Source organism: Anomalospiza imberbis, chromosome 9 (genome assembly GCF_031753505.1).
Source record: "Anomalospiza imberbis isolate Cuckoo-Finch-1a 21T00152 chromosome 9, ASM3175350v1, whole genome shotgun sequence".
Lineage (NCBI taxonomy): Eukaryota > Metazoa > Chordata > Aves > Passeriformes > Viduidae > Anomalospiza > Anomalospiza imberbis.
In genome coordinates, this window is record NC_089689.1 from 19,322,857 (window position 1) to 19,345,161 (window position 22,305).

General features: G+C 41.7%; 1 protein-coding gene across 2 annotated transcripts in view; it reads left to right on the top strand.

Annotated features, from left to right (window-relative positions):
• The first annotated feature begins 2,424 nt into the window (after positions 1-2,424).
• The window catches only part of LOC137479484 (vitellogenin-1-like), a 72,699-nt gene continuing 52,818 nt past the window's right edge, over positions 2,425-22,305 (top strand). For both annotated transcript variants that reach the window (XM_068199978.1, XM_068199979.1), the window contains exon 1: positions 2,425-2,527. The gene's annotated coding sequence lies outside the window, so the exon portion shown is untranslated. The remainder of the gene's footprint in view (positions 2,528-22,305) is intronic.

Sequence of the window (22,305 nt, forward strand, 5' to 3'; positions counted from 1 at the left end):
GTGAGATTACAGGAGTGACAGTGCCACCTCACCAAAGTCATCCCCCATGCAATTTTTATATAAAATTAAGCCTTTGAGATGGGTGCAGACTTGAAAACAGCTGATCATCAATGCACTGATAGTCCATTTAGAAACAACCAGACTGTCAAGTGCAAATGTGCTAAAGCACTTTCACAAGTTGCCTGGCTCCCTGCCAGCTCAGCCCCCATGGCCGTCGCTGTGGGCAGCCTGTCCATGGAGCTACAGTCACAGAAGGACAGGACTGCTGTTTTCAGACTCTGTATCTCCATGACAACGCTCCTGGACAAACCTTATGGACAACCAACAGCCCTTGACACATCCGACTGCCAGGAGTCAGGTCCATGGCCACCCATGAAACCTGAAGGCCCTGGAACTGCTGCTTCAAAACACACTGCAAGATGTGACTAATATGAAATACAATAATTCCATCAGCTTTACTGCTACACAACAATATTGACAGCAGCAGTCCTACTGGGTCAGAAGAACAGAAAGTATGAAAAAAATTCCATACACACCAAAAAGTAACAGTAAAACTGACTTTTGAGACTTTACTTTTTTTTTTCCCAAGTGGAACAAAAAATGCTTAAAAAGAACACTGAAATTATCATGACACATAAATTATTATTTATTCTATTTATGATAACAATTATGTTTTGAAGAGGCCTTCTTTTACATCTTCCCAATGCAGGGTTGCATTTTTCCCAGAATTTCTTTTCCAGAACTATCCCTTTACATTTGGCAGAATCTTTACTTCTACAGATATTGTTTTGCAGCTCCTTGGTTTTTTCTTGCCTTGCTGGTAAGTGCTCATATTTTATTATATTTACTCATCTGGACTCCCAAGGAAAATGTATATTTTCATCAAACATAGGGGAAGCTCCTCTGTTTCCCAAGGCATTGCTGAATATTCCAATTAAAACTAGCTCCAAGACTGACCATCAGCCTTCACTGCAATGCAATAGGCACCCCCTCTAATGTAAGCCTTTGTATTTATTGTAACTATTTATACAAATGCTGCAGTCAGCTCTGTATCCATATAAACTTAACACCATTTAAATTAATGTTGTAAGACTTTTGTGAGACAGTGATAATTTATTCAAATCCAAGTTGATTATCAACTGTTCTTCTTTATAATAAATAAGTTTGTAAACTGTGTTTTTAAGAGGCAATCCAGTTTACTTTGTAAAAATCAGTGATATTTTGATCTGGGCGGGGCTGTTGTCCTCCTGTGTCTGGCCCACCATTATTTGGTCTAATGGATTGAGTTAAAGGCAACAATCTTCAAAATCCCATTCCTCTCTCTCTTTGAATGTTTCTGCACTGTGCAGACTTCTGGCATCACCTTGGCTTCTGCTGGGTTTCAGAAATAATTGTTGATGATACAGTAAATTTGTTTTCTCTCCCTTGTGTTTAAATCCCAATCTTACAAACACTCATGTATTTGCTCAGTTTTTATGCACGACTAAGTCTTTGGCGTTAATGAGGCTGCTCATGTGCATAAAGTTAAGCATATGTGCAAGTGTTGTATGATCAGGGTCTTAGGATGCCAATTTGCAGTAATAACAGATTTGCATAAACTCATGATCCCAAGCACTGGGCTTCCTGCTCATTATCAGTAGTGGAATTAATTTAGCTGTTTTTCATTTCATGATGTTTATGAGCCTTTTCTTTTTTTTTTTTTTTATTTTTAAGTGAACTTCAAGTTGTTTTGATTACCACTTCTCAGCCATTTTTGATTTTGTCCCTGTCACTTAACACGTGGGGTTTTTCCCTCCACTTACAAATGCCCACCTTAGACATGTTAGTATAAGCTCATTTATGCTCAAGATGAAAGATCAGGTCACACTTCTTAAGCTGAAAATATGCTCCATGCTGTGTAAGAGAGCTGCAGAAATACCAATTGCAAATACCCAGCTAGGACTCATCAAAATCCTGGGCACAAGTCATGGCTTCTGTCCTCAAGGGGTTAGGCCTAAATGAAGTGAGTAGCAGCTGTAACCCATTTAGTATAGATGCCAGCTAAGGGAGAGGCAGCTTGCACTCCTCTCTGGCAGGTGGGTTGCACTGAAGCAGAAAAAAGTAAAATATATCCTCACTGAAATTACAGTGCATGTCCTACTGAAGGATAATCTCCCTTCTGATGCTCAGCTCTGCCTTCATATGATTGTCAAGCTTTGTCTTCATTATGATTGACACTTAATACCTATAATGCAACTCCTAAAGACTTTGGGGTTTGATTCCTCATTCTCAGAAGCAGTATTGCATTTACTCCCTCTGTAAATGGATGGGGAAGGACCAGGTGTCCACCCTTCCCTGGCAGGTACTGCTGAGGACACACCCACCCAGAGACCCTCCCTCTGTGGTGCACCCAGCTGCACAGCTGACCTGCAGTTCTCTTCCAGCCCCCAGTACAGCTGAGAAGGCTGGAGAGAAACATTTGGCCTTGGAGTGAGTAAGGGATACCAGTGCTGCAACAGGGAAACAAAGGTAAAAACAGTGATACTTGGTGAGTAGCAAAACAAAGGCATGAGTGTGTCCTAACCCTAAAATGTAACGTTTTCAAAGAGGGGGGAAAAGGTAAATGAATAAATTCTGCTACAAAATAGATAGTTGAGAGCTATCATCTAGAGAACCTCATAGTTCCCTACCTGAATAACTCTATTTGCCAAAAGGAAAGAGAAGTAGTGCTGGGAAAGAGGAGGTGGTAGCACTCAAAGGAGGCTCGGGGTGTGGGGGCAACACAAACAAATTATGGATTATTGGGAAAATGAGAGCAGCGTCAAACGGTTATTTTGTAAGAATGTCTTCCCTGAAGCTAAACAAAAACGAAAAAAAATCAACTGATCCTTGAAGCAACTCCCAATTACATCCTATATGTTATTTTTTAATGAATTATTTGTGTGCAAAATTTCTAGACTAAAAATCTTATGCATTAATGAATCAGACAGCATAATCTTGCAGGAAGATCAGGAAAAAGTTTACAGTAAGAGAGAAGGGAAAGACCCTGTGGTTCTGCACAGCTTTCATAAAACCATGCAAGCTTGTGAGATCTGCTTATACTGTTGCATGGCTTGAATGGTCTTGTTTAGTTGTTTTTTTTTTTTTCCTTTAAAACTATTGTGTTCTTCAGAAAAATGCTGTGAGCTACAAATGAGTAGCATCCTTCTGAATCTGACAACCTTAGGCTGCATCCATTTCAGAGATATTTTCTCTGCATATGTTGTATATCTGTGCAGAGAAGGATGAACAGAAATGCGCTCTCTGGTCATGCATAGTGTACAATAGCTACATAAAACCATGTTTTAAAGTAAGCTATCCTTTCACGTGGTCAGTGTTATCTTATCTACTTGAATGACCAAAAAGTTAGATTCTCTCTACTATGTACCATCTACTTCAAGCCCATAGAGAAATCATCCCATGTTTTGTGGCCATTTTAGGCCTCCACCCCAGACCAAAATCAAAGCAATGCTAATAGAGGATGGTACAAGTGGCAGTTGTACCAAGTCTCTTCTCTGCCAAGAGCTGCTGGTGAAGGGCTGTGTGTGCTGACACTGCAGGCTGACCTCAGAGCTTTACCTGTCAGGTTCTGCATATAAGTGATACAGGCTGCTTGACAAAGCAAATGTCCTCTCCAGGAGCGCAGCCACGTTTCAGGTCTCCCGTTTCTATATCAGGAAGAGAGGAAGAGAATTTGTGACAAAGGCGTGCTCCAGAAGTGGCTCTCAAGTATGCTGAATGGAGATGATGAAAAATTCTGTCCACTTTGATGACAATAGCAGTGGCTGAGGTGCGTTCTGGGTCAGGTTATTTTAGGTGCTGGTTGTAATAAATTTACTGAAATAGCAGAGCAGATTCCAGGACAGGACCAGCACCCGGCTCTGGCTGGAGCAGGTGGCTGTGCCTGTGCTGTCAGCACAGAGAGAGCCATGTGGGATGAGCTCAGGACATGGTGCTGCCAGGCCCGTTCCCAGTGTGCCCAGCACAGCAAGGCACCATGCTGTGGGGGTTTGGGGGAGCAGCAAAAGCCAGGCAGGAGGCACCCAGGGAAAGCTGCACTGGAATTCTGTGACAAAGTGGAGGGGGAGAAGGAAAGTGATGTTCTTGGTAATAAAGCCTTGTGTTCAGCATTATATGAGGACAAGTTTTCTGTGATCTGTACCACTGGCACAGTTTAAGAGTGCTTCTGTGGGTTCCTGGGATTTCACAATTCTTTACTTTAGGGACACTACAATTCAAATTGTAACTCCCACATCTGTCCCTAATGAGGGCAGCAAAACTTTGGAGATTTCTGAAAGCCAGCTGGAGCCACAGAGAGCAGTATCTCTGGAGGCCAGCCTAGGAGGAAGTTATTAACCCTCTTAGTGCTGGTGGAGAAGCAAGAAAGCCAGTTAATAGTACTAAATAAATGAGTCTCTGTGTGCCTCAAAGCCTTAACTGCAATTATTTTCAGTACAGCATGCTTTCTTTGCCAGCCCAGGCCCTTGAACACACCGTCACAAGGGGAGTGCACAAAGAGGCTTGGCTGTCTCTTTGCAGGTGCTGCAGAGTGGAGGGTCTGGAGCACAGGTCTGCAAGGGCATAAACGGCAGCGAGGAGCATCCCATTGTGTCCCACCTTCTGCAAGGCAGGAACTGCCCTTTCTTAAACATCTCTGTTCCCCTACCAGGGGCTGCTCTCTGAGGCTGCATCTGATTGTGGTTTCCAAGCTCTGGCTTGGCTCTTGCAGATGCTATTCCTGTAACAGACAAGCCTGCTCCTCTGCCACGTATTTGTTTAAATGGGTTCAAAAGTTCTCAGCTTCCTGACAACTTGTTTTCCCCCTTTGTTTTATACCAATCAGTTAATTTGCTAACATCACCCTCCATATCTTCTGATCTTAGGCAAGCTGGCTGGGTTTGCTGGTGCCTTTATCGCCACATTACAGCCAGCAGTGAGGAATGCAGGTCAGAAGGGAAATAAGAAGGGACGGCTCTTTTGAAATGGGGAGGAACAAGGTCAGGGCTGTGGGGCAAACAGGAGAGGGTGGAAGTGCAGAAAAGGGATGTACTTTAAAAACAAACTCATGCTGCACTAATCCAACTGCTATTCAGCTTTATCCCCCTCTGCTTATACATTGCTAGAATTCTGCTTTTATCTTCCTTTGTCTCTTTTACTTATTCTGTCTATTATAAAGTCTTCACGAAACCACCTATTTTTGTAATACAATTTATAAAATGCTCTGAGTATTTCACAACACACATTTATTAACTTCTGATCAAGAAGTCTATTTCAAATGAAAACATTAGAACCAATCAGGAATGGGAATATTTTTTGCAAAAGGTGATGGTTTTTGTTTTGAGAACACTTTACTTTTTAGTCAGAATTTTTGTCCTAGCCAACAAAGAGGTTTTGTATCTCTTTCCCAGTTACTCCAGATTTACAAGAGTGAGAATGAAAACAGCAATTTTTGTCCTCATTACAAAAGGGACAGAGAATTAGAAGAAAAAGATTCATTGAGAAGTTATATTAGAATAAAATTGGGCTGTTGTATCTTTGTGCTTATTTATATCAGTGGAATGATCAGAGATACTCATATTTTGTTTTTCCACTGTTCTGCATGTCCTTGTTGAAGAGGACAGTCCTGCTTTATCTCTCACAATGTTCTTCCAGGTCATGGTTGAGTACAGAGGCATGACCATAAGGAAACTTGCCTTTACTTCTGCCAATCACATACCAGTCGATAAAGAGAAATCCATTTTCTTTCTACCTAGAACTAAAGTGAAAAAAGAAAGGTTCTCTCTTCATTTTTTCTTTTTTTTTTTTTTATGTGTGTGTGTGTGCAGCAAAGCAAAAAAAGTTTAAAGTAAACTTTTTCAAATAACTCTTTTTCCTGGCAGAACTTTCTCTGCCTTCTGCTGGCTGAAGGGCATTGTAATTCATGCAATAAAAGGGGAAAAGATCTGCTGGTAGAGATTGTTTACTTTAAACTTCTGTTTGTTTTGCCTCCACTCCGGGAAAGAATGTAATATTTCTATAAAGCTCTGTTAATTTTTTTTTTTTTTTTGACTGACTTGAGCACTGGAGAAAGCACCCGATCAACAAACAGGAAACCAAAGTACTTTTCATCCCTGTAGGACAGAGGTAGCATGAACTGCTGCACTGCAAGCTGCTTTTAACTGCTCCTCTTGAGTGAATGGATGTTGCCTGGTAATAACCCATCTACTTGGGTCAAAATTTTCAAACCAGTCTCCTAAGCCAAAGCACCCCACTGAAATCTATGATGGAGTTACTAAACCACTTCAGGTAATAATTAAAAAAAAAAAAAATACATAAGCACCAAACTGTGGCTGTAATCAGTAGGTCACCATTTGTGGAAATACTGCCAGTTTGTATTTGTATTTGTGGAAATACAGCGGGGTTTCAGATCCAGTTTCCAGGCTGACAGAGCAGAGGTGCAGATCTAGGAGCTGGTCCTTACACAGAAACAGAGGTCCATCAGAGGTGAAGGTGCCATGCTGGTTGCAGATCACTAGCAGTGATTTGAGGGGCCTCATCAGTTTGTGGGCAGCAGCTCACAAGTTGCCCACCATAAAGCAACTGGAAAGTGAGTTTCACTTTTCCCTTGTCACATGCTGTGGACTCTGTGTGTGTGTGTTTCCTCCTCACTGAATGAGTTTGAGGCTGAGAACATGGAAAGGGTCATATGGTCAAAATGCTCAGTCCAGAGTGATGTTTTTCAGCGTGGTGTGGTATCTGATATGTTGTAATTTTTTCTCATATATACGAACTAGTTTAGAAAAAGAGGTGATTAGGAAGGCAATTGCTATCATTGTGTGCTAGATTAGCATTTCTAGGAGAGGTAACCTACATCCTGTTCCATAACAACAGAGCAAGGGGTTTTTTCACACTCTTGATTCATAGCAAGTGCAATGGTGACACTGATCCACATATCCTAAGTGCCTCGTGACTGAGAACAGTGGTCCAGGTAGCATGTGCTCCAGCTCCTGTAAGGGTTCAAATCTAAATCTGACTTTTTGGGAGTGTTTGCCAGAAACCTGCCCAGCAGCTGCTGCTCAGCACAGAAGGGGTGTGCTTTGTGCTTTCCTGACAAATCTCAGCTGCTGAAGCAAGAAATTATGGGCCCAAGAGGGCCCCAAATGTCTCTCCCTTTGGAAGTGCCTGAGACAGTAGGTGGAAGTCTGTGCTCTGACAGCCCCTTCTGAAACTTCCCCCACCCCACCCACACCTCCTCATTTATCACTGCTACGGGTGAGCAGGAAAAGAGCAGGAAGAGCAACAGAGAAAAACAGCCCTGAGACTGGAGACCAGGAGTCAGGGCTCCTGCTTGCTGCTGTCTCAACTGTGCAGCTTTACTGACAGTCAGGTGCTCCAGCTTTCTTACCCACGAGGATGTGTCAGGGAAGGCACAAGCAATACTTCTCCTACCCTTTCTCTTTCTGCTAGAAGAGTAAAGTTGACACTATGATGTTTTTGAGGCACTCTGAGCTGATGGTCACAGGTGTTCCCTGGCCTTCCCCTTCAAACTGTGCCAGGCAGGGGACTTCAGTGTCACTCAGTAACACATCCTCATCTACCTGCTCCACTCTGAGCAAATGCACAGGCAGAGCTGAAGATGCATGCACAGCTTGGATTCAGGCAGGGAGACATCTGGGGTTGCAAGAAAGTGCTGAGAGCAGTTTGGGGGTCCCGATATTGGGAGTTGGTCTTTAAAAATCTTGATTTGCCTTAAGCCTCTGTAAGATCTGACCCTAAAAATTGATCTAGAAAGTGTTAGATTTATTTCAGCAATACGGACTCCATCCCCAGGATGTTCAGGAACATAGATCTTCAGAGACAGGATAAAAAATTTCCACTCCTATGTAATGAAAAACTAAGAACCTTATCCGAAAATGTCTGCCTCGAGCTCTCAGCTTGTAACAAAATATTGCAAGAGTCTTAAAATTCCAGGATCTTGAGAACTCTTGCCCATTCAGCTTCTTTCTCTAGTCTGCCGCATTTCTTGAATAAAAATCTTCTGAAAATATGTATGTAAATGTGAGGCATTTTACAACATGCTTGCAAGGCAGGCAAACGGGTCAGGCCTTTGAGGAAGCATGAATAGGTTAGGATTATAATTCATTGTAATGTCATGGCAAGCTGCAGTTTCAAAGGCCTAAGTTCTCCAATTTTATCCAATAAACAATTTAAAGAGACAAAAACCCAATTTGTTTTATAATCAATAAAATGTAGAGCTTCTTTATCTTATTAGAAGAGGCTATCAGTTGCAGTCAGCCATTGTCAACAGGCTGCTTGATCTATCAGTACAACAAATCATTACAAGGAACACAGCACTGCTGCTGTGGCTTTTGTGGTGTTTCTAATGAGGACTGGCAATACTTCTATCCCATTACAATATTTGAAAGTGAATTTGTTGGAGACCCACCCAGGCTTAAGGTAGGAGAGGAAGGTTTAAAAATAATTAACTTTGCTGTTCCAAATAACTCAATAGATTAAGGATTCATTCACAATAAAGCAATTCCTTGCCTCTATGATTGGTATTTAAATCTAGGGGTGGCATTAAGTGCTGGTCTGCTTCAGCCTAAGCTTGGGACTGCACAGGATTAGAGGGCACACATGGCTACTCTTGCATGGGGTAGCTGAGAGGAATGAAGTGTCTGAGCACTGAACAAAAATAGACAGGAAGGAGGAGAAAATATTACCACATAGGAGGGGGTGAGGGGCTGTTTGACAGTTGTTTTGCACCATGGTGGCCATCCCTGTATGCAGTGGCCCTGGAGCTCATGCTGGCACCCAGCACTGTTGCATCCCTGAGGCATGTAAGCAGCACACCCCTGGAAAGGTGACCCCTCCCTGCCACACATGCAGAGCTGCCTCACTGCTCCCTCCACAGGTGTCCTATGTGTTTCTCTGTTTTCCTCCATGTAGGTGCTGGGACATATAATAAGGTGATGAAGGTAAGAATAGGGCAGGCTGAAGCCATGGACATGGCTTCTTTAGATATGTTTCCCTATTAGGAACTCCATGGCATCCCTCCTGCAGCACCGTGGCTACTCACCAAATCCAGCTGCTGACATGTGAGGGTCAGGACAGGATTTCCTTCCTTTCAGACCAGAGAGAAAACGTGCAGCCTTGAGAGAAGGGATACCTTGGGATTAAAAGAGATCTGAGGCTGAGATGATAAATGTGGGACAAAAGCTCCTGTGAAAGGCACCTTCCTAATTCAAAGGTAATGCCAGTGGAAGTCATACCCTTAGGTCACATAATTCCTTAAACAGTCTACAAAGTAGCCCAGTAATTCAAGGAGAACTGATTTGAAGCTCATCCTCCACCTCAAGACTGCTTTTTTAGGCACTTAATTCATAAGAAAAAAATCTCATCCACCTGGCAAAATACAGGGGGCTGGAAACAGCAGCAGCTCTGCTGAGTTTCACCTACAGTCTTTGCTTTGGGTGGGAGTGCACACGAAATAGAACAGGTAACTCTGTGCCCGGGAGAGGGATGTCCTGGGAAGGGACTGTGGACAGCCAGCAATGCCCAGGCCATGTCTCACTGAAGAGCCAGGTTTGGGATCCCGCTCTGCAGCCTTCAGAAGCTGCTTGAAGCTGGATGGGACCCAGAATTGTCAACAAGCTGAGTAGCCTCTCACGGTCCTGCTGTGAGCTGATTATCACATCTAACAAAATAATGTGCTGGAACAAATAACACTTCAGGTTCTGTTGTTTCAGGTGAAACTTAGTCCTACTAAGTATAAATTTATAATAAGAGCCACAGCATTATGAGTTTCCCAACAGTCGGATTTAATTCAAATGTATAATTCAGACCCTTACAGGGACACGCTCGTCTTTGTGCGCTGGAATTTGGGGATTTACACGCATAATTCCCATTAACACTAGTAGGAGTTACAGTATGCATACATATATTCCCCTGCCGATGCAGGCATTTCCCCCTGGGGATAGTAGCTGCGCTTTAAATTCTCCTTCCATGACGGTTTGCAGTGATGCTGCGTGCGCTCAGCCACGAGCCTCCGCTCCCCGCAGGAAGGGCTGTCCCCGCCGCGACGCGGCCGCCTCGCCCGCGGGACACTCACGACAGATGCGGGGACACTCACGACAGATGCGGGGACACTCACGACAGATGCGGCTGCCGAAGACTGAGGCGCGGAAAGCGCCGCTCCGCCCGGCCCGCGCAGCAAAGCGCGGCCGCGGAGCCCGAGTGCCACCTGCCGGGGCGCCGCTGCGCACGGGCCCGCCCCAGACGCAGCCCGACAGCGAGGGGGCTCAGGATTAGGGCCGGAGCAAGGGAGGTGGGGTAACATCGGGAGGATGCTTGGCTGGAGAGGAAGAAGAAAACACGTATTCCCTCTAATTCCACGCGGAATTCATGTGTGTGAAAAAAACGTTTCGGATAGGTTTGTTGGAGTAGTTAGCTGAAAGGAAATGAGAGCTGACCTTGTTCTGTTTCTTGACTTTTTTTTTTTTTTTTTTTTTGCCGTCATCAAGAGCACTGCTGCAAAACCTCTAAAAGGCACTTCACTTTAAAAGGATTTAACCTGATGTTTAAACAAGCTGCCCAGTCAAGGCCGGGAGCATAGCAGAATATCCTCTCTGGAAGTGTACTCATTATACTTTGTTTCATTTGAAACATTTTGGAAACGCCTGCTTGTCTAACAAGATCTAGTCACATAAAATGCATGTGTAGCATAACTGTAGTGGGGAAGAAAGGCCATAAATATTGTACTGTGCCTGACCAAAATATATCCATGGTGTCCTCTTCCCTTTTTAGCAAGTTTGAAGTTGACTCTGTTGAATTTAATAGGCTGATGCTTTTACAAAGCATGTGTGACAGATAAACTGGATTATGAAGAGGTTGACAGGGCAGTTGCTTTTGAGAGAGTTTTTTAGGGTTGTTTTTTGATGCTGGAAGCTTCAGTGATATTCAGTGCACTGGTAGCTGCAGTGCTCCTCTCACAGGCCCGCTTTGCTCTCCGAGTCAGAGTAGGCTGGTCCCAGCTTGCACAGCATAGAAGAGCTGCATGCAGAGTCCCACTGATCCACACAGCCCTGTGTTGTGCCTGAAGCCGGGACGGTAACATAACCAGTCTGACTGCTGAACTAGTCTTAACCACAGTCCTTTCATGAACTGAGAAGTATAATTCTGTGGTGTGTATGGATTACCAATAAGAATTTACCATCACTGTGTATGTAAAAGGCATGACCCAAATTTATCTAGCAAGAGAATGTGGAATGCCCATGTCACCTTTTTAGTAGTTGGGTTTTAACCTAAACTGGACTGTAAAGCTACAACAATTTTGTCAGGTTTTTCTGGCTCCTCTGAAGATTTGTTCTCATAGAGCTACCAAGTGGTACATGGAAAAGGTGTGTCCCCATGTGCAGACACACCCCACCCCTTTCTCCCCCACTCCCCCAGAATTCACTCCTTCTTCACACTCTGGGCTTCATTTCTTCATGAAAGCTAAAAATTTGGCTTTCTATATGATTCTCTATCTGGAAACAGAAAATCTTTGCTAATAAATCAGTTGTATATGCTGTGAAATGCTGGAGGATCTCACAGCTCATTGCAGTTATGTGTATTTTAGATCAGAGAAGTGATGGCTTATACTTAGAGGCTCTGCAGAGAGTGTTGCATGTTATGCTAGCGACACAGCTTTGGCTACAGGCCCTGATCCAAAGCCAGCTGCAATCAAACAGTCAAAGGTCATGTCTCCACAACAGAAAGAAGTTGTAATTGTAACTTGTCCCAGGATTACCCTTGGTGGTTTAAGCCTGCCAGCATGCGAAGTAATAACACAAGCAAATGTGTAGTTGAGAGCTACCAGAATACAAAAGCCTCTAGTGTGGGCTGGTGGTGCCTCCTGGAGCCCATCTCCCTGCACAGACAGAAGCAGTCCAGGTCTGTGACCAGCACTGGGCCACCTCTGCACCCTGACACCTCCACACCCACATGGCAGCTCTGCTCACAGGGCCATCAGGACCTCCAGCCCCCACCCTGCTTCCAGGACACTGCGGCCAGGACCCGCCTCCTCCCCAGCTCCCGCTGCAGTCCCCCGTGCATCACAGCAGGCCACGAGTGCCAGAACAGGTGTCCCAACTGCCCTTTGTCCCCACATCAGGATAAGGCTGTCCACATACTACCAGAGTAGCTGCTGGAAAGTGATGATTGGTGCTAGCTTCCATTAGGTGGAGAAAAATCTAATCTCCACAGCCTGGGGGATGGCAAAAGCTTGAGAACGTGAATGAATTTTTGGAAAAAGACACAGGAGGTCCTTAAAATGAATTTTAAAATGTATTATTCACATAAAGATATATGTGGAATATATATATGGATGTCTCTATAAAGATTTTGCAGAGTTTGCATGATTTTTTGAAGGTCCCTAATTTAGGGTTCCAAATTATTATTTCAAATCCACCTTGTTTTAACTGGATGGGATGTCTTCTTCCAGCAGTGAGAAATAGAAACAATAAGTTGCTGAGCTGTACCCTTCCCATTCCTGTGTCCAAACTTTTCCTCTTGAAAGAAAGCTTCTTATTACCATGTCTCTAAGTAGTTAATTTTCAGAGTGTATTTTATTGTAATAGATTGAGAAAATGGAAATGGCTCTATATCATTATGCAAAAGCAAAGGGATCTCATACTACTACTTTAAAAATGCAGAAAAGATCACATATTTCTGCAGTGTCCCCCTTATGGTTTGCTGTGAACAAAGTCAGTATTTTAGTTCAGTATCTATGAATGCTGTTGGGTCACCCTGAAATTTAGGAGAGTGAGGGGAAGGAAAGAAAACTAAGGTAGAAGAAAAGGAAAGAAGCTTTGCATTGCTGCCCTTTTTGAAGGCAGACTTTCAGGAGATCACTTTGACCTGTCTCCTGTCTACCTGTCAAAATGATTATTTGTTCTTTCACAGTGCCTAGAACAATTGCAGGGTAAGGGTTTGTTTACTCTTTTGCATCATATTGAAATCATTTACTTTTATAATTGTGGATAGCTGGAAAAGGGGTTATGGAATAAGAACAAAAATTAAGAGGACTGGCAAGAATGTGAAGGATTTTAAGACAGGGCACCAACCAGTTTTAATGCTTGAGATGACATAGCAAACTCTTATTGAACACCAAAGACTAGCATATAACTTCTGTAGCTGTAAAGTAAATGACAGTTTTAATCGAATTTCTTTCTCTCACTAGAACAGTAATAAACATGAGCAGATATGTTTATCTTTTTCCCACACCTTTATCAGAATCAAAAACCCAGGGCAAGGAAAATTGCTATCATCTGTCCCTGATGTAAAGCATGTATCTATTAAGTAAATTTCTGAAAAGCTCATTTAAATGCTCTGGTCTCTGCTCTTAGCCATTATGTGTGCTCGGTCCCATGTAAAGCCTTGAAAAGCAAATCAAGAGCTCTTTTGCAAAGCCTTCTCTCCATTTCCCAGAGTTGTTTTTTTCCAAAGCCATTGTTTTTTTTCTCCTGAGTATAATACCATTGTTTTTATCTTGCTGCACTGTTTCTTAGCAGAAGAATGTTTTAAGAACAATAACATAACATTTAGGAATAATAACCCCCTTGTCTCCCACTGGCTCTGCTGTTCTTACTCACAGAGCCACACGTACTGTCTGCAACTAAAAGACAATACCTGAGAATGGACTTCAGAAAATAACAAGTATTTATATTTTCTCAGTGTTACCACCAGGGGCATCGAGTCTTTTTTGGTCCAAGTGGGACAGTTCTGTATAAGCCTTAGTAGCAATTTGTTTCAGAAGATTTCCATTTAGTCATGGTTATTTTTCAATAGCTGGGGCATGTTGTGCCTAATGACACACTCAGTACAGAGGAATCTCCTGTTTTTTCTGAAACTAATATTTGCACTTTTGTTTGTTTTGCCCCAGTTTTCTCATTAGAATACAAAGTGAGCTATTGTTTCCATTTCCTACCTAATCTTTCCATAATTACAAAATAATTGGGTTGGTTAATGTTTGGGTTTTTTTACCAGAAAAACAAAATTTCCCCATAATATCCTTACAATTATCATCCCAAGAGAACTTTATTTTACAAATTTCTATGCAAATATAGATGTAGCTGGTATACATGTTTGCATTTGAGCAGTTATCTATAATGCTTCTTTAGTTGCATCAGGATTACCTGCTCACAAGGTCCAGTATCAGAGAGTTAGCAATACTAACTTATGCTAAATTAATCTTTCAGGATTTTTTAGAAATGTTCATTGACATTTGGGTTGATTTTCCTTTTCCTCCACCGAGAAGAGAGGACTTTGCAGTTCCTGTGCATACAGTGCTGCTTGTCTGTAGTCCCCTCCTCGGAGCTCCTGGCATTCCAATTTCTAGTCAGGCCCTTTAAAAAGAATCACAAAAGTCTGTGCAAATATTTCATTTACTTTATTCACAGAGCAGGTATATGAGAACACTGTGTGCCCTTATTGATTGGGTTTTAGTGAAATTAGAGTAGAAATTCATGTACCAGCTGATTTTCAGACAGCCACTAGCACAGAGCAATTCACTGATGGATGTCACCAAACAGAAGGTCACACTACAGCATATGCACTTGGTTGTGCTGTGCAGTAACTTCATTTGTATGCAGCAGGGACAGTGAAACATGGGGCTGCCTCTGGAGGGAACAGTCAATTCTGCAAACATTTATGACACTGCAGACTAGTCCAGGGAAGTTTACCTTGCCCTTGTCTTTGTAAAATGTTTTGTCGATCAAGGTTATCTGGTCAGAGCTTTCCTGGAGTCTCAGCACAACCAGTTCAGGGGGCAAAGGGGTGGAGAGACATTAGAGAGTCTTTATAGCATGTCTTGTGGAACATTTCTTAGAAAAATCACTGTACCAGGACTTGGAATTTCTGATCCCATTTTCCACAGATTGCTTTGGACAAACAAGAAAGCTTTAGCCTTTGTGTGCCTTGCCACAGCTTAAGAACAGGATGCAAATCTTCTCTCTCCACCATGTGAGGTCATCTCATTAATTCTTCCTGGTGTGCGTGGGACCCCGACTGCAACTTGGGTCTATAGATATAATTTTATATCTTGTTGAATAATGAACATATAAATAAACTCTTATTGAATGATTGTCTGAAAAAATGGCATGAGCATAGGAAAGGAAAAGTGGATTCATGTCTGGACTGCAGCTTTGGCAGAGGTGAAATCTATGCCTGGGTTTTCCATAACCCAGATTTTGTTTCTGCTCCATTTTGTGAAAGTTGCCATCATTAATTGTTCTTCTCTTTCTTCTATTTTAGCAGTGATCTCTATGAGTCAGTCCCTTTATTTTCAAGTACTTATTTTATTTTCTAAATTCTCAAAGAATACATCAAATCAAAGTTAAAAAAAGTCAACTAAAATAAACATTTTTATTTAATCCCAGGCAATATTTGTTTCAAATGTGGATAATTCTAGGAAAAGAAAAAATGGGTTCAGGTGGACATCAGATTTCTTAGGGACTTTCAAGAAATTTAAGTGGTGAATCAGAAAAATTAATTATTTTCATTGGTCTTTTTTTAGATATTTAATCATACTACCTACAGCAGGTCTGTCATTCATTTCTCTGACTTTTTTTTTTTTTTCTCGTACTTGTTCATCTTCTCCCAGGATCATCTGTAAGAAGAGTTATCTCAGGTTTACATTTTCAGATGTACTGCTTGTTATCTTGCAATCTGCAGACAAATAATCTTTTGTATCTCCTCTGTCTCACTGAGGTCAAATGCTGAAGCAGCTAGGCCAGAGGAGCTTCTCTTAAATATAGTTTAAATGACAAAGGGGGATCTACTTATTTGCATTTTAATTTATTGTTTTCCAGATGAAATAAAGTAACTGTTTGCTAGGTTTTATTGGGTTTTGGTCACAAAAGATGGCTTTTTTCAATATTGGTGGTTGGTTGGTTGGTTGGTTGGTTTTTTGTAAACCAGCAGTGGGGTTTTTTTTTTGTTGTTGTTGTACAAATTGTTATAAGCAGCCACACCTAATACCATGATGAAACTGAGATAGAAATAAGTGTGTCCAGGGAGCCCAAGTGTGAAACCTGCTTTTGTCCAAGCTGGGGTGTGCAGAGCTTTGTGTGGGTACAGGTTGCTGCATAGAGACAACAAATTTGGGTGGAGAGGAACTAAAGCAGCAAAAGGCCCATGAATACCCATGCGTATGTGGAGATTCTGAGCCAAAATAAGGAGGTAAAGGAGGAAAATGTGCTTAAGAGCAGGTGTCTTTCAAGAGAGGAGTCAGCAGCAGTGAGGAGAAGGACACGCCAGAGAGGTTTCATTAGTGACTGAAGGCCAGCCGGGACAGCAGACTTTGATGAGTTTTGCTGCACAACAGCTCCGGCTTTGCAAGTTAGGCTGAAGTCCACGTTCACAGCTTCCATTTGCTCCATATGACTTCTGTGGGCACACAGCTACACTGAGTCTGGGCATTTGGATGTCTGCCTGACCAGCTCGCGGTGTTTATTTCTCATTTGGGAATAGGAGCACAGGGTTTGCTCATGGAAAGAAGTGAATGAACTAATTTGCAGGTGCAATCTCAATGTATTCTTAAACCGCTACCCTCTTTGCCTTTCCCAGATCATTTTTATAGGGCTGGTTTGGGGTTATTTTTCTGTCATTGGGTTATTTTTTAAAAAAATTAGTCCAAAATGTTCCCTAACAGCAACCTCTTTAATCTCCCAGAATCTTTTTAACTGGACTGGCCCAGTTCTTAACAACGATAGTGAAAAGAGCAGGGCAGAGAAGAAAGGTGCACAGGATCATTTGACCATTGGCATTTGGTTCTGAACTTCAGAGTAAATGTCTATATTCTTTCTAGTAACATAACTTTCCAATCATGTAAAGTACAGCACGCCAGAAAACATTGTAGCAGTTAATTCATTTTGGTGGAGTTCCCTACTGCCAGAAGTCAAGGGAGCAAACGAGAACATAGTGTAAGCCACAGTTCACATGGCTGTGCTACAGACCATGGAGACAGCTGATTGATGCAGTGTGAGTTTACCCTCCAGGATACAGCTGAGGTTATTGGTGGGACAAGGAACTGAAGATTGTGTTGCAGCAATTGGCTTCATTCATGAATTGTTAATGTAGAAGAACAAAAGAATTCACTCAAGGCAATCAATTTCCTTTTAAAAATACAACAATTCACCCCAAAAGAGCGAAAGAAGGCTTAAGTGATAAATTGCGGGAATATTGCTTTCATATTTGATACCCATTAGACCTGTTTTATATTGGGAAAGTAAAGTAGACAGTGCTTTACAACTATTAGCTTATGAAAAGATACAGCTACTACATAAAGATAACTGTTATTAAATAAGAACATTTGGCAAAGCCTTTAAAGAATAAGCAGAATTGGTTTTGGTAGCATAGGTCTTCCTTACATGTTTTCACAAAAACGAAGGCTCAAATTGAAGCTATTTGAGATCAGAGGCACTTAATGGGAAGCTAGATTCCCTTAGCAATAAATACAGTTGCAGGTATAAACTGAAGGAAGTTGCTATCCTCCAAAAAAAAGCCAGAGTGAAGTAATCACTGTGTGCTGAAATCCCCCCATGGAATGTAGCAACTGCTGTTCCTCCCTGGGAGGAGTCATGGAGCAGATGTGGGGTGGTCAGCATCCATTTCTCCAGGGTTCAGGGCCCTAAACAGTGCCTCCTTCATCCTTGCCAGCCTTTCAGACATAAGCTGAAACCATTCACCAGCAACTTACATCCCATAGTCCTTTTGTAACACAGATCATAAACACTCAATCAGTCTTATAATATACTATCTTGTAAGCTGTTAAACAAAAAATATGTGACTGATTTTCAAAAACCCTGCCAAACAAACTTTCCTCCTAATGTCCAGAAACTGCTGTCCTTTCTGTCTCCATGTCTAATTTGAGGCAGATAAAACCAACTTCTCACCATGTTTTATCCATCTGTAACATGTCTTCCCACCACATTATACCCCAAATGTCCCTTAGAGAAGCAAGAATATAACACTGATTGAAAGGGGGCAGTTCATTTTCTGACCTGTGCCATCTCCCTTGAGAACAAAAAGCATAGATATCTACTGAAACCATTAGCCCTCATCCCACATGCCTGGTTATGTCCTAGAAGCAAATCACAATGATATTGCAGATGCAGGGATTTTTGAAAGGAAAGGATGAGAGAAGTAGGATGGTGAGGACTGCATGGAGCATCAAACACAGGAACAAGGTGAAGAGAATTCAGAGCAAGGGTTAGTTTTTGCCCTGAATGTTGGCTAGGGAAAAAAAATAGGCTTAGAGCTCTCATCCTCACTTGCTTATGCTTTTCTCCCACTTTCTGAACTCTGAATACTTGGCTACATAAACTTTTTTTTTTTTTCCCCTTAATCATTAGCCCTGTATTTGGGTTATTTTTGAGGTGAAAGCAACCTTTTCTAATTCTTTGAAAACTTTCTGTTCTAGTTACTGCCAGATGGTGAAGTGGAAAGCACTTGGGATAAGTCCTGCACCATCTGCAGACCAGAATATCTCCACCAGTATATTTTCCTCCATCAGGTCCTTCTTCTTTCTGTTTTCCCTCACAGCTGGGGTTCATTTTCTTCTTTGCCAGCCTTCTTGCTCTTTATGAGCAAGCAGGAACTGTCTGCCCCCAACAAAGCTAAGTGCAGAAGAAAATCTGTGTACCCAATCTCACATCTGAGATAAGCTCCAGGAACCAGGGAAGTTGGGAAAAGACAGCAATATTTGTTTTTGTTATTGATCAGTATTTCTAATATAGGAATACCTCATCCTCTCAGTCAAGATAGATATTTCTTTGAGGTAGATGCTGAGTCTTCACCTAGTGAGAGATTTTCCCTGCCCTAAAATGTTTATAGTCCAACAGGCATGACATACTATCCCCATTTTGTATTAAGTGTGATTTGCTCCAAGACCAACACGGATCCATAAATTGAAGCCAGTTCTTCTCAGGCTTTATCTACTGCCTGAACCACAAAACCAAGTTTTCTGACTCCTGAAGGCCATTTAGCAATTGGAACTCAGAAATATTTCATAGTTTCTTTTTCTTAGTAGCTGTAAAGTGGGTCTTACTGAAGTCAAAAGTGTTCTAGTGATGTTTGCAGCTTGGATGTGTTTTGCCATATTTGAATTAAAGCTTATATACCACTACAGCTTTTCCGTGCTAAGTAAGAATGTCATTTTTCATTAGTACTAAACTATTAAAAATGTTTAAAAAATTAGGTCCAGAAATGCACTCCTCCTTAAACTGTACTGCACCAAGTAACACCAACATACTGTGCTAGCCTTCTGTCTTCAAATCTGCATCAGAAAAGTTTAGACTGAATATCAGGAAAAAGTTCTTCACCCAGAGGGTGGTTGGGCACTGGAACAGGCTCCACAGGGAAGTGGTCCCAGCACCAGCCTGACAGAGTTCAAGAAGCTTTTAGACAACGCTTTCAGGCACATGGAGTTACTCTTGGGAATGGTGCAGTGCAGGGCCAGGAGCTGGACTCAACTATCCTTGAGGTGCCTTCCAACTCAGCTTATTCTGTGATTCTGTGATGTCACTCTTTTTTTATGAAGCTTTGCATTAGGGCTTCTGGGTAATCAGGAAAGGTGCTGCTTGGACTTTCAGATGTCTGTCATATGCATATCTAAGTGATCCAAACTGTGTCTCTGTATACTACAATCACTCCATTCTACCCCATATGTTTCATGCTGGTCTCCAGCGGCTGAGCAGCACTTTTTCCCCCACCAAGCATTTGTATTGTTGTGCTGTAAATTTGAACTCATACCCACGTCATTTTCTTCTACATCTTGGCCAAGTTTTATTCAAGTTATGCCTTGTTCTCTTCTTTCCACATCAAGGGCATATATTATACTTGCATTTGCTATGTGATTGACAGCAAGGATGCTATTATGCACTAAGCAATTTGAAAAAGTAGGTCACATAAATTTGCAGAGTGTAGTTTGCTGAAATCCTGTGGAGATTTACATATAGCATATTGTATGGATTTGTTCTGAGCATCCTTTGACCGTGTTGTGCTTTAGAATGATGTTGTGAGTGGGAAAGCTCTTCTAGCCAAACACCCTTCATACTTGCTACAGGATTGTCCTGATGCCAGAGCTAGTACACCTTGAAATTTGAACAGGAGCTGGGAAGTGAGTATAAATTGAATAAAGTGATTTAAGAGCCAAAAATATAATAAAGATTTTGGAAACCAATACCAAAAAAGTACAGGAAAAGAAGAGATTTCTGACTTAATTTATGCAAATTTTTGTCAAATGTAATTAAACGGAAGTCAAGAGAAAACATTCTCATCTCATCCTCTAATACTTCTTTAGTTCTCACAGTGCATCAATATGAGCAATCAAGAGGGCCAAACTGAGCCTCAGCCTAACACCACTGATGTAACTCTGAATTATCAAGTCAGATAGAGGCAACATTGTGCAGAAATCATAAGCCTGTGTTACTGAGGCCCCCAGTTAGGTACCATAATGGTTTCTTTTGGCCTGTGAACCTTTGAAATGATCATTCTGCTTTTTAAAGACTCTTAAGCATCTAGAGGTCATTGCATTGAGTTACAATTGCAGCTATAAAATGACCAGTAACAAACCAAACACATTTTTTTCTCTTTTCTGAAGCATGCTTCTTATGCTGCAGACACTGCTCCTCCAACTCATTATAGTGAGATCCCTTATTGCCCAGCATTGTACTAACTCTGTCTGGTCTATTGTATTGTGATGACACTCCTTTGCCCATTGTATTAGGTTAGCACCTCCTTGGCTATAATAAGTATGAAAAAAAAAATTCAAGGTTTGACTTGTCAAATGGAACTTTTCAGTGACTTATTAAAAGAACCCCTGCGGTATTACAAAATGCAGGTTTTCTGTCATCTAACCAAAAGATCCCTTTAGAAACCTTCATTTTTTTATATGTGTAAAGACAATTTCTTCTAGTGAAACTCTTTGATTCTTCCCTGAATGAAATCAAGTGTTTTAAAACTTTTTGAGTTGCCCCAAAGGCTCACTTCTATACTATGGAACGTGAAAGACTGTGAACCACTCACATAATCATCACATAGACACTGTGCAATGTGCTCCTGGCAGCAATCGTTCATTACATACTGCAGGCTTTCATTAAAAAAAAAAAAAAAAGAAAAAAAAGAAAAAGAAAAAAAAAAAGAAAAAAAACCTGAAGAAAATCAGGGAAGAGAAAACTGTGTATTTCTTGATCATAAGAATTGAGAGAAAACAAAGCTGGAGAGTTGTCAGAGATTGCTAATGAGGTTATGATAAATTGTTGCTGGAGAGATCTTACCTGATGAAATAGAATGAGAAACATAAATGTGAGGAGAGATGGCATTTCTGTTAACCTCCTTCAAGCAGATATATCTCTAGTGCTGTCTCTGGGACTTTACAGTCAAACAGTAATGTATTTGTAGGAGTGGAGCTCGTAAGTCAGCATTCTACTCTCTCTCCTTACACCCCTGCTTAGAGCACCTTCCTCCCACCACAGCACATGAATTACCACCAGCATATGAATCAGGTCTTTGCACTCTCCTCTCATATATTTGTTATTACTCACTTTCCATTTATCCCTTGTGCTATAATGCTGAGGTGAGGTTGGGGTTTTTTGCCTTTTGGCATCTCTGTGGCTGCTACTTACATCCCTGGTAATCAACACAGCACGCGCACACAGAAGGCAACTCTGCTTTGGTCTTTCTGGGTTTGGTTGGGTTTTTGGGTTTTTTTGGTTATTCATTTGTTAGCAATGCCTATGGTGAACACAAGACCAGTTTTGTGAGAGGTCTGGGAAGACAGAGCCTTCCACATCTTGTGTGAGGTCCCAAAGGAGGGAGCGAAAGGGCAAGGTCAGTGTCCAAATCTCTGACACAGTGGACTAGTCAGAGCACCACAGGAGGAGGCAGCAGCACCTAAAAGATGGCTCAAATGGAGTTCCCATTCTCTGGACATCTAACAGGAGTACTCATCTCTCTCTAGTTTTACTCCGTCTTTCCTGAAGCCCCCATGAAGTAATGTATATTATTGAAAGATTTAGAGAACTGCAGGATGGGCTTTTTCAGAGAGCAAAAAGCCATCTGAGGAATATTGTTGCCCTCATTTGACTTTGAGACAGTCACTGTGTCTGCAATGCAACAAAGCAAGAGACAGGCTAAAGATGGTGGAAGATGGGGGAAAATAAATTTTCTATATAAAAAATAAAAGCTAACTGGAGAAAACAGAATATATAAAATTCAGAGTTATTCCAGAAGTTCTTCAAGACTAATAAAAAGAAAGTATCTGAT